The following is a 12,598-nucleotide window of genomic DNA, read 5'->3' on the forward strand; positions in this document are numbered from 1 at the left end:
GTGAAGTCTCTGCTTAGCTAGGTTAGTAATCAAGTAATGATTGGATAGTGATTTTCTTAAATGCCTGCAACCAATAAGACTCCAAGTCTTTTCTGAGAGATTTTATATATTTGTGGTGGCATGCTTTCAACATTCATCCAGGCAGTTAACAAAAAGTTAAACTTTATGTTCTCCTTGCAAAGAGCCTCCATTTTAGCTAGAAGTGAGGGGGATTGAAACTTCCCAGGATTTTCCTGAGTATTTACACAGTCGTAAATATATGCTCTTCCTTCTAGATTGCAAGAATATGTTGAAGCTTTTCAGAATCTCCTACAGTCATCTAATTCTCCAGACTTTCCTTTTAACCTTTTTGGCTAGCCTGTTGTTGCCCCAACCATTGTATACAATTTTAGGCAATTGCCCTTAATTGTTTTTGACAAATGCACCTTATATGGTTTGAATGTGTGTCCTCTTCAAATCTCATATTGAAATATAATTTCTGATCTTGGAGGTGTGGCCTAGTGGGAGGTGTTTGGGTCATGAGAATAGATCCCTCCTGAATGGCTTGGTGACCTCCTATGGTAATGATGAGTTCTCACTCTGGTAGTTCATGTGAGAACTGATTCTTTAAAGGATTCTTGCACCACCTCCTCCCTCTCTTGTTCCTTCACTTGCCATGTGACACACTGGCTCCCCCTTTGCCTTCTGCCATGATTGTAAGCTCCCTGAGGCCTCACCAGAAGCTGAGGACATGCTGGTGCCATGCTTGTACAGCCTGCAAAACCTCTTTTCTTTATAAATTACCCAGTCTCAGGTATTCATTTATAGTAATGCAAGAAAGACTAATGCAGTCCCTAATGAGCTCCGAGTCAGATTAAATAAAGACAAATTTGTGGATGTGGTCTTCCAGGGAACCACCAACAGATAAAACAACAATCCTCTGGGAACAGGGCTTTGAAGGAAGCTTAGCCCCATTCTTCCCTCTACAGGCTGCTGGTTTTCACCATGATTGTGAGCTGTTCATTTTCAAGGTGCTGAATAGCTGAGAAGGAAGAATAGGAATAGGGTGAGTTACAACAACACAAAGCTCACTGTTCTTATCAAGTTACAGTTGTTTTTCTTGAATAAATATTTCCTATATTTTTGCATTTGATTAATTTCTAGAATTCTGAAAAATTCAGAAATGTCTGTCAAGTTTTGCACTGTTGCTCATCGCTTTTATGTACAGAAAGAATTTTTGGAGGTCTTTACTTGCCATTTTTACTGATGTCACCTAGCTTCATACTTATTCTTGAAAGGTATTTTCACTGAGTTTAGAATTCTCATTTGGCAGTCTTTTTCCCTTTGCATATTGAAGAATATCTCACTGTCTTTTTGACTCATATTTTCTTTGCTGAGAAGTCAGCTATCAGCATATAACTCCTTTGAAAGTTATCTGCTAGTTTTTTTTTTCTGGCTTATTTTAACATTTTTCCTTTTGTCTTTGGTAATACATAATATCAGTATGACATTTCTAGTTATGGTTTTATTTTTATTTGTCCTGCTTGGAAATCACTAGGCTTTTTAAACTAAAGAACTTGTGCATTTAATCAGTCCTATAAAACTCTCAGCCTATATATTTTAAAATATTGTCTCTGTACCCTCCTCATTTTCCTTTCCTTCACATTAAAAGAATGTTGGAATTTTTCACCTTTTTTCCATGTCTCTTAGCATTCCTTCCATATGTTCCATATTTTTGTTTCTTTTTGCTGCATTTTGGATCATTTTATATGTCCTGTCTTTTGTTTTACTAAATTACTTCTTTGCAATGTTTAATGTACTTAGAGTTTTAAATTTCATTATCATTTTTTAATTATACAAGTTCTTTTTTGTTTTTCTACAAATATACTAGGTTTCATTTTAGAACTCCTTGTTTTTTGAAAATACTTTCAGAGTTATCTTTTTATTTGTTCAAGTAGACTAAGCATAGTTATTTTATAAGCTGTATATAATAATTCCAATATCTGAATTCTTTGCTTATGTATTTCCCTAAATTCTTGTTTTGGTTATTTATTGCTCATGATATTTCTGCCTTCTGTGCTTATTATCCCTGAATAAATATTTTGGGGGACTCTTGAAAGCCCAGGATGAAAAATGCCTTTTTAATGAAAGGATTTGCTTTTGCTTCTTCCAGGTACCTGGTGCACCACCAGTCTGAAACCACCTTTAACCAAGTTCACGGTTTGGGTTCCCTGGATGTCTTAGTCTGTTTATGCTGGTAAAACAGAATACCACAAACTGGGTAATTTTAAATGAAAATAAATTTATTAGCTTATGGTTCTGAAGGCTGGGAAGTCCAAGAACAAGGGGCCAGCACCTGACAAGGGCCTTATGGCTGTGTCATCTCACGGTAGAAGGGCAAAGACAGGGTGAGAGAGATCAAGAGATTGAACTTGCAACCTCAAGCCCTTTTATAATTGACACTAATCCATTCATGAGGGTGGAACCCTCATAACCTAAACACCTACCCTTAGGCCCCACCTCTCAATACTGTTGCATTGGGGATTAAATTTCCAAAACATACTTTTGGAAGGAGACATTCAAACCATAACACTAGATATAAACCTTTAACAAAAAATTTGTGTCAGGACTTTAAGTTCTCTGCGATATTTTTCCTTTATCATTTTTAGCCTCCCATACTCTACAGTGTGCTAGAAGTGGGGATGGAAATGTAATTTTGTGTTATATGTAAAGAAAATATTAACATTTTACGTGTTTTTAAGGGGTCCTATATTTTATAGACAGGATTGATTTTTAGTGTTTTTTTTTTATTTTTGGTCTTTATTCTCTTATATGTTTGCCAAGTTTGTGAAGTCATATTGTCATTGGGTACAATGGTTCATTTGAAGTACACATAAAAAGGAAATTTGTCACAAAGCCGCAAATCACTAGTTGATGGATTTTTAGCTTAGAAAAAGAGAGGCATTTAAGAAACCTTACCATACACCACATTAACACAGCAGAGATTTCTATCCAGAACTTACACAATGACCTTACTGAGGTGTTTTTTATTTGTTTCATGTCATTCACTAATTCCTAATTAAACACAAGTCGATTTTTGTGTATAACAGTGTAGTTTATTTGCAGAAAAGATGTTTCATTTTTAGCAACATAGGAAATTCTGAAAAAATCTTGGGCAATAAAATAATAGAGGTGTTTCTTTGCTCAATAATTTAGTAAATATAAGCAATGATTTAGGAACTATAGAGTTTTTAGCTTAAGTAACTATTTATTAACTATTGGTGAGGTATTATCATGAGGGATGTTAATTTACTTATATGCTTAAACTACAGTGAAATATTTTATTAATGATATAGTGAATTACTATAAAAAACTGTAATATAGAATTCTGAAGTTCTTATTCTCTTATTCCATTTTAGACTGAGTGACAAAATTACCATCAATACATGCAATGTTGCTCAGATTTTTAAATCACATTTTGTTTCGTTAATTTATCCAACTTTTCTTATTTTATAGGGAGCTAATGCATATAAAATTTCCCGTATGATAGACTTACGAAGACTTACTTAACACTATATTTTTTAATTTTATAACAGGCTATATTTTCACCATGATAAATTGAATTCTGCATTTGTGGTTTCTCCATGCTACAGAGAATGTATGTAGTGAAGCTTAGCTTGTCATATGGTGAACTGGTGAAAATGGCATCATGAAAATGGTGTCAACATTGTTCTCTAATGAAAGAGAAAAAGAGTAGACAAAAAACCTCTCATGGGAGTATAGAATACTTTTGGGGAAAAGATTCTGAAAAAACATTCAGTTTCTACAGTTTAGTTATAATGAATAGGAATCATGAATATTGAATATAGTATGACTTCAAAAAAATCTTGCTTCCATTTTTTTACTGCTGCTTAGCAAATAAATGTATATTGAACTAAAAATATAAGCTAGTCTGTTCAGATGTATCTTATATTTTTAATGTAAGGTGGAAAGCTAGCTTACAGAACTTTTTAATGCACAAGAAATAATCTTAATGAATGCTACAAAATCGTACAGTCTCATGATAATTATTTGCTTTAAAATTCCTGTATTTCATAAACTCTAGTTAAAATGACTTTGTGTTACTTGAGCAAATTTAATCTTCTGCTAATGAATATGTTCTTTACAAGAAAGTTTAAATGAAATATTTAAAATTCAGTTAAAATGGTTTAATAATTTTTCTCACATTTTTAATGAGATTTAATTTTGACCAAGAATAGTTCCGACCACATTGTACTCACAGCCCCTCAAAAGTCCATATCCATTTATATCTGTGTCAGAGTGAGTTAGGTTTTTTGTTGTCATTAATGACTGACATATATTTGAGCCATAGGTTTTTGGTTGTCATTAATGACTGACATATATTTGAGCCACCAGACCATATACAAATAATATAACCAAGTAATATAAGTTTTCTTATAATCCTTTTTTTATTATTACAATCCTTAGGTAAGTCTGTAAGGCAGTGACAACTCAATACCAACATCAACACCAATAACAAGAAAGGATTGTTCCTTCTTACTGACTCTAACAGAGCTGACAGCTCTCTTCTCTTTCAGCAACAAAAGTATTATTTCATGAACCATTTTAAAAAAGAATGAGTGAAATTATTTTAAATATTAATTTGACACCCTTCTTTAAAACTTATAGAAAAATTATTTTATTAAGGAGAGTCAGTCTGACTAGCAATAAACCTAAATTGTAGAAGTAATTTCAATATGATATTATGTTTTTCAAGTACTCCATATTTGGTAGCTGGAACTATTAAATAAGTATTTTTAGCTTGATGCAATAAAAAGATGAGGTTCATTTATGGTTAACACTATCTATCTTCACATAAATAATCTATTTGATGAAGTATTTCAATTGAGCAATATTTGTTGGGTATCTGCTGTAGGCATGGCAGTCCATGGGGGTGACAAAGATGACCAAAACCTAGACCCTGATCCCAAAAACTTGTTTTTAAAGCAGACTAACCTTATCCACCGACAGTCTTATTAAGATGTAAATCTAATTTGCATAGCAATAATTTCTTTTGAAATAGAACAAATGGAAACTTTTGCTTATCCACTGATTGAAAGATTAAAAGCTCTAAATCAGTACTATTCTAATAAAGGAGACATAGCTTGTTTAAACAAAATTTATTTCAGACATTTAGAAATCATATTTGGAAAAATACAAACTGCTCTCTGACACATTTTTAACTATGTAAACTAAGACTCTTTCATTTTAAATTATAAACCTGAATTGGAATTCAATGCCATGCAATTCAATTCCTTTGTTTTTATTATAAGAGTAGTTAATTGATGCCTGTAATCCCAGCACTTTGGGAGGCTGAAGTGGGTGGATCACCTGAGGTCAGGAGTTCGTGACCAACCTGGCCAACATGGTGAAAGCTTGTCTCTACTAAAAATACAAAAATTAGCCAGGTATGGTGGTGGACACCTGTAATCCCAGCTACTCGGGAGGCTGAGGCAGGAGAATCACTTATACCTGGAAGTCAGAGGTTGCAGTGAGCGGAGATTGTGCCACTGCACTCCAGCCTGGGAGACAGAGTGAGACTCCATCTCAAAAAAACAAAAAAAAGAGTTGTTAATTGCATGAATAGCCAAATGTAGATTTTAGGACTAAGATGCCTTTTCAAAAATCTAGATTTGTCCTTCTAAATGCAAGCACAGAGTTTTACAAGCAAGCTCTCAATTCAATCCTATAGCAGCCCCCTCTTATCCGCTATTCCACTTTCTGAGGTTTCAGTTACCTGCGGTCAACTGTAGTCCAAAGATACTGCAATATTTTGAGAGAGAGAGAGACAACATTCATATAACTTTTATTACAGTATATTGTTATAATTGTTCTATTTTATTACTAGTTATTATTAATCTCTTACTGTGCCTAGTTTAGAAATTAAACTTGATCATAGGTATGTATATCTAGGAATAAACATTGACATATAGGGTTTGGTCCTATCCGTAGTTTCGGGCATTCACTGGGGGTCTTGGAATGCATTCCCTGTGGATAAGGAGGGACTACGGTACTGTCTTTAAGACAAGAACTTAAGTCTTTAGAATAAGTAATTTTCTAGCCTAGGATATTTCAAACTTTAAAGAACTAATAGAGGAGAAGGTTTTAAAAACAGTGTACATTATTCTAGATGGCTATTTGCTGGTAGATATGACATTGGAAACCCATGAATTGCCTAGATAGAGAAAACTGGTTTTCTTGAATTCCTAGATTCTTCCCTTTCTTACCAGCATTTAGATGGACTGTGCTGCAAGAAAAATAAGGGAACTAACAAGCTCCATGAAGTATTCTGAGGCATCATTTGCGTGTGTGTGTGTATGGACATATTTTAAGATCACTCATATAGGAGAAAAGTCTGTCTCATGCCATTGACCTTCCCTCTTTCACACCTCAACATGGAGAAAGGTTGGGAAGGGAGGTTACACTTGGAAGTGTTTCTTTCTGTGTCCTATTTTTTAAATTTCTTTTTGTTTCTAAACATTCCTTACATAGCAGGCTATGCAAACCCTAAGCTCTGAAGAACGCAGAAGGTGAGGGCACAGAAACATTTAATGAGCTGTTTTGAAGAATAACTTACTTTTTCTAGTAGATGACTGATTTCATGGTGGTGATGGTGGTTGGATAGGATAATCATATTAGTTTTCTGACTATTTTGAATTTTTAAATTCATGTATTTATTCAACAAATATTTGTTGAGCACTAACTGTGTTCCAGCCACCATACTAGTCACCAAGGACAGTTCTTATGGAGTACATAATCTTGTAAGTTTTTTCTCACCTAAGAGTTTTTTCATTATTCTATTAGTAATTATGCATCTTTTTCCATTGTTTCAGTTCATTTGCATACATTTTCTCATGTTAGAATCCAACATAATTATGTAAACACATAGTTGGGTCTTTTTTCTTTTTTTTTAATCCACTCCGACAGAGTGGATTACAGAGTAAAAGACAGAGACCACTGTCTTTTAATTGCTGTATTTAGACCACTGATGCTTAAAGTTAGAGCACTAATGTTTAATGTGATTGATGTAGGTGGATTTTTATCTACCATATTTGTTACTGTTTTCCATTTGTTACCCTTGTTCTTTGCTTTTATTTATTTATTTTTTTGTCTTTCTCTGCTTTCTCTGGTTTTAATGGAACATTTTATATGATTTCATTTTCTCTCCCCTCTTTAGTATTAGTTTGCTAAGGATATCCTAACAAAATACCATAGACTGGGTGGTTTAAACAAGTGAAATTTATTTTTCTCACACATCTGGAGGCTAGAAGTCCAAAATCAAGTCGTTGGCAGAGTTGGTTTCTTCTGAGGCCTTTCTCTTTGTTTGCAAATGGCTGCCATCTTGCTGTGTCCCCACATGGTCTCTCCTCTGTGTGCACACATTCCCAGTGTCTGTTCATGTGTCCAAATTTCTTCTAAGGACGCCAATCATATGAGATTGGCACTCACCCTAATGCTCTCAATTTAACATAATTGCCTTTTTAAATGCCCTATCTGCTAATCTAGCCAAATTCTGAGGTATTGAGGGTTAGGTACAAAACTCAACTTATGAATTTTGGGGGGATACCATTGAGAATATATCACATATCAATTATACTTCTTTTAAAATTTTTTAGTGTTTGTCCTAGGGTGTAAAATATCTATTTACAGCTATTCAAAATCTACTCTACTTCTTAAAGAACGGTGGAAATGGCCAGGTGCGGTAGCTCACGCCTATAATCCCAGCACTTTGGGAGGCTGAGGCAGGTGGATCATTTGAGGTCAGGATTTCGAGACCAGCCTGACCAACACGGTGAAATCCCATCTCTACTAAAAATACAAAATTAGCTGGGCATGGTGGTGCGCACCTGTAGTCCCAGCTGCTTGGGAGGCTGAGGCAGGAGAATTGCTTGAACCTGGGAAGCAGAGGTTTCAGTGAGCTGAGATTGTGCCATTGCACTTCAGCCTGGGTGACAAGAGCGAAACTCCATCTCAAAAAAAAAAAAAGAAAGAAAGAAGTACGGTGCAAGTACCTCATAACAGTATATTCCCAATTTGTCCCCCATCCCTTATAGCATTGCTGTTTTTTATTTTACTTATACATAAGTGATAATCACTGAATACAATGTTGCTATTATTATTATTTTGAACAAATTTAGCTTTTAGGTTAAGAATAAGAAAAATAAAAGATTTTATTTTACTTTTATTTTATTCCTTCTCTAAGCCTTCTCCTTTGTGTAGATCCAAGTTTCTGACCTATATTATTTTACTGCTCTCTGAAGAGCTTCTATTAACATGAAAAATTCCTTCAAATTCTATTTGTCTAGAAAGTCTCCATTTCTCCTTCAGTTTTGAAGGATAATTTCACTGGATACAAAATCTAGGTTGGTGGTTTTTTTTTTTTGTGAACACTTTAAATATTGTATTCCATTCTATTCTTGCTTGCATGGTTTCTGAAGAGAAATCTGATGTAATTCTTATTCTTGCTTCTCTATAGGTAACATGTTTTCCCCCACGGCTTCTTTCAAGATTTTATCTCTGTCTTTAATTTTCTGCAGTTTGAATAAGAAATATCTAAGTTCAGATTTTTTGGAATTTATCCTGCTTGTTGTTCTCTGAGCTTCCTGGATCTATGGTTTCGTGCCTAACATCAATTTTGAAAATTCTCAGCCATTATTATATCAAACCTTCCTTCTGTTTCTTTCTCAACGTATGTTATGCCTTTTATAATTGTCCCACAGATAAACATACAATTTCAACATCTTGCAATGTCCAAGAAATATATTTTCTCAAGAATAAGGGAAAACCGAAAGTTGGATTTAGGAACCGTGCTTCTAATTCATTTGCTCCTCCATTTATTTATTCAACTTGTATTTTTATTACGTACCTACTTTGCATTGGTTCTGAGAACCTTTATTTAAAAACATAGGCCTGCAAGCATTATGTCCCTTGAGCATTTCTCAGCAGTGACAACTTCATCACTTTGGTAATGAACCAGAAATTAATAATTCTATCTTTTGTTGTTCATTTCTAGAATTTAACAGAAACAAGTTGGAAGAAAACCCATGTAAAAGCCTGCAATGATATTTTCGCCTTTTTTGTGGAAAGAAATAGACATAGAATTGGTAGTATTTACTATTATGGCATTTTGCTTTTGAAGAAGAAGCTGTATGGTCATGAAAATCCATCAAAAAATAAAAAATACAAATGACTATGCAAGATTTGCCAGCTAAATACAGTTTTTTAAAATGAAGAGGACATCTAATAAAGGGGAAATATGTTCATATATCTTAATGACTTACCATTAAAAGTACCAGTTTAAAAGAAGAAAATGAACACCACCACAGATGGCTTAATTTTACCCCTTGAACGTGGTTCTTTTTGCCATATGGAGTCATGCATGAAAAGCAGCTCATTCTGCAGTCTATAATAGTCCTACCAAAAGGGAAGCCTTAACAGAACAATATGTATTAACAAAAAACACAAACACAGAATTGCTAAATATTTTGATTTATGTTTTTGGCTTCAAAATTGTTGCCTTGGGAATGCTTTTGATATCTGTGAATATCCCTTCATTCTAAGGGGATAAGAAATACTATGGCTATGGATGACACTCTCTCTGTAACCAGGCAAAGATAGCATAATTTTCTAGTGTTGTACTTTGCAAAAGAGCAGCTGTACATATTCAGGGGTATCTTGCTTTATGTAATAGAATATCTCTGAAAAGCTTGGTTACATGTAACTCAGCCATTACATTCAAAATATATCTTAACTGTACTATGGGAAAGCTAAAAACAGCCTGTAAAGTCCTTTCACAGTCTATAGAAATCACTGATAATGTTTTTCTCTTGCTGGCTTTGATTTTTAAAATTATTGATACTATGTGAAAAACATCATGTTTTATTCAAAGACAAGGCACTCTGTATAACTACAGTTATTTTATATGATTGAGGTCTACATTTCTAACTTCTAATGCTTTTAAAAATGTCAAGGCGGCCAGGCGCAGTGGCTCATGCCTGTAATCCCAGCACTTTGGGAGGCTGAGGCAGGCGGATCACGAGGTCAGGAGATCGAGCCCATCCTGCCTAACACAGTGAAACCCCATCTCTACTAAAAATGCAAAAAATTAGCCGGGCGTGGTGGCAGGCGCCTGTAGTCCCAGCTACTGGGGAGGCTGAGGCAGGAGAATCGCTCGAACCCGGGGAGGCAGAGGTTGCAGTGAGCTGAGATCATGCCACTGCACTCTAGCCTGGGAAACAGAGTGAGACTCTGTCTAAAAAAAAAAAAAAAAGTCAAGGTATCTCTATTTACTGTTTTGAAAAATGCAGGCTCTAGAGGTGGACTCCTTGGTTTCAAAAAGTAGGATCTACAACTCACTAACTCTGTGACCTTGTCTATAAAATGCCTCAGTTTTCTATAAAATAAATATAATATTTCAAAGATTTTTTGTGTATATTAACTAAGATGATGCATGGAAGTACTTAGCACAATACCTGGCTTACTAGATCTTAATCGCTCTCATTTGTCACATGGTTTGAAGGGAAAAATACAGATTGTAGAAAGCAATGATCATATTGGTATTTAACAATATGCATACAAGGTATTTTTTCCATTTTTTTAGATTATAAAAGCAAGAAATGCCAATGGTATAAACAAAATCAAGTAAACTAGTACAGAAAGTTTTAAATTTAAAGTAAAGTCTTATGCTACTGCATGTATGAACATTGAAAACATTTTGCCAAGTGAAAGGGGCCAGTTACAAAAGACCACATATTATGGTATCTATTTATATGAAATATCCTGAACATATAAATCTATTTAGACAGAAAGTAGATTAGAAGTTGCCTAATGTTTAGTGGGAGATGAGAGTAGTTGGAGGGTGGTGGCTAAATAGGGTGGGGTTTCTTTTGGGGGTGATGAAAAGCTTTAAAATTGATTGTGGTGATGGATGCACAACTTTGTGACTATACTAAAAGTCATTCATTTATACACTTTAAAAGGGTAAATTTTATGGCATGTGAATTATATCTCAAGCTATTTTTTTGAAGTAAAGTCTGCCACTCTTATTCCCACTCCTAGGCCCACTGCCCATAGTGTCTACTTTTAGTTCTTCTGGGCGTTCTCAACTTACCAACTTTGGATTGTATGTGTTGACCTCCTATAAGAATTCTTCCTCATGTGTCTACCTCTGTCTGTGGATCCTCCTTTTCCTGATTTTTAAAATGTTCTTATTTGTTTTCATATCTGATCCTCCCTCTCTCTCCTCTCCTCTCTCCACATACATACAACACACATCCAGGAAAAATATCTGCCGATAGTTGTATTCCAAAATGTAGTTTATCTCTGAGAGGTAGGATATGGATAATTAATTTTTCTCCTTTTATCTCTCTGTATTTTCTAATTTTCAGTAACTATTAGGTATTAATTATATTATTAAACATAACTAAATCAAATGTTAAGGATATTGATGAAAATATTTAAAAAAATATTTTAAATAGTTGCCTTCCTAATTAGGCAGAGTTCTCAGACTATTTTCCCTTTCCTTGATTACGTTGATTATGCAGGTTATACCTGCAGGCCAAACTTCCTCCTTCCACAACTTTCAGAGTGATTTTTCTAATACCAAACATGATTGTGTTAATTCTATGCTTAAAAGCTTTGACTTGCTCGTTATCACTCCCTGAAGACATATCTGGATTCTTGCTCATGACACAGAAGGCTGTCATAGCCCAACCTAACCTATTTTTTTAAGGTTAATTCTTAGTGTTAGACCCTGTGCTAGGGTTGCAAAGAAAAATGAGAAATTGATATCATACCCTTGGAGAGTTCACAGATTGTGAACTGGTTCTGCTTCTTAGTAGCTGAAATTGTCTGGTTAGCACATAGAACAGGAATCACCGTGGCATTTCAGAATCCTGGGCTATTATGTGCAATGAACAAATAAAGGCTATTCACCTGTCATCTGTTTTGGTCCAAATAAAGGAGTCCAGAATCGGAAAGAGAAATGGCTATGAGGAAAATAAGCCTTCAAAAATAGTGGGAAGATGATGAGGCTCTGCTAATAGTAATGCCACTTTTACATATGCATGTGGAGTGATGAGTAATTATAACCCATATCGTATGGACTTTTTGAGTCTATAGAGGCTTTAATGCAAAAATAACCATCTCTTACCTATCTACTTTATTTAGCACTCAAAACAACTTCATGAGATCTTACTGGTATCCTCAATTCACAGATAAGGAATGAAATTCTGAGATCAAGTTGCTGACTCAATATTACACACCAAATTAAATCAGACTACCTTCTGTCTTCAAATTCTGTTATCATGGAGAAAACATCAGGGTTTACTCTTTGATTTAAGAGCAAAGAATTGGAAAGAAGTGGGATATTAGTTTTGGGAACTAAAAGCCACCATAAAGAAATGTCTTAGAACTATCTATGCTCCTTATTGTGACAAAAACCACAGCAAGAGATCATTATTCTGCTTACCTTGTGCCCAGCACTCTGCTAAATACTTTACATATACTATTGAATATATTTTTGAATTTAATTCTGAGGAACTCTATGAGGTAGCTACTT

The 12,598-nt window shown here is 34.5% G+C and overlaps 1 long non-coding RNA gene across 1 annotated transcript; it reads right to left on the reverse strand.

The window, feature by feature from the left end:
• Window positions 1-8,403: 8,403 nt before the first annotated feature.
• Window positions 8,404-11,876, reverse strand: LOC129047732 (uncharacterized). Its single transcript, XR_008509495.2, has 2 exons — window positions 11,835-11,876; window positions 8,404-8,570 (listed from the first exon to the last, which is right to left on the reverse strand). It is a non-coding gene; the product is annotated as an uncharacterized LOC129047732 (long non-coding RNA).
• Between the last annotated feature and the right edge of the window lie 722 nt (window positions 11,877-12,598).

Source organism: Pongo abelii, chromosome 13 (genome assembly GCF_028885655.2).
Source record: "Pongo abelii isolate AG06213 chromosome 13, NHGRI_mPonAbe1-v2.0_pri, whole genome shotgun sequence".
Classification (NCBI taxonomy): Eukaryota; Metazoa; Chordata; class Mammalia; order Primates; family Hominidae; genus Pongo; species Pongo abelii.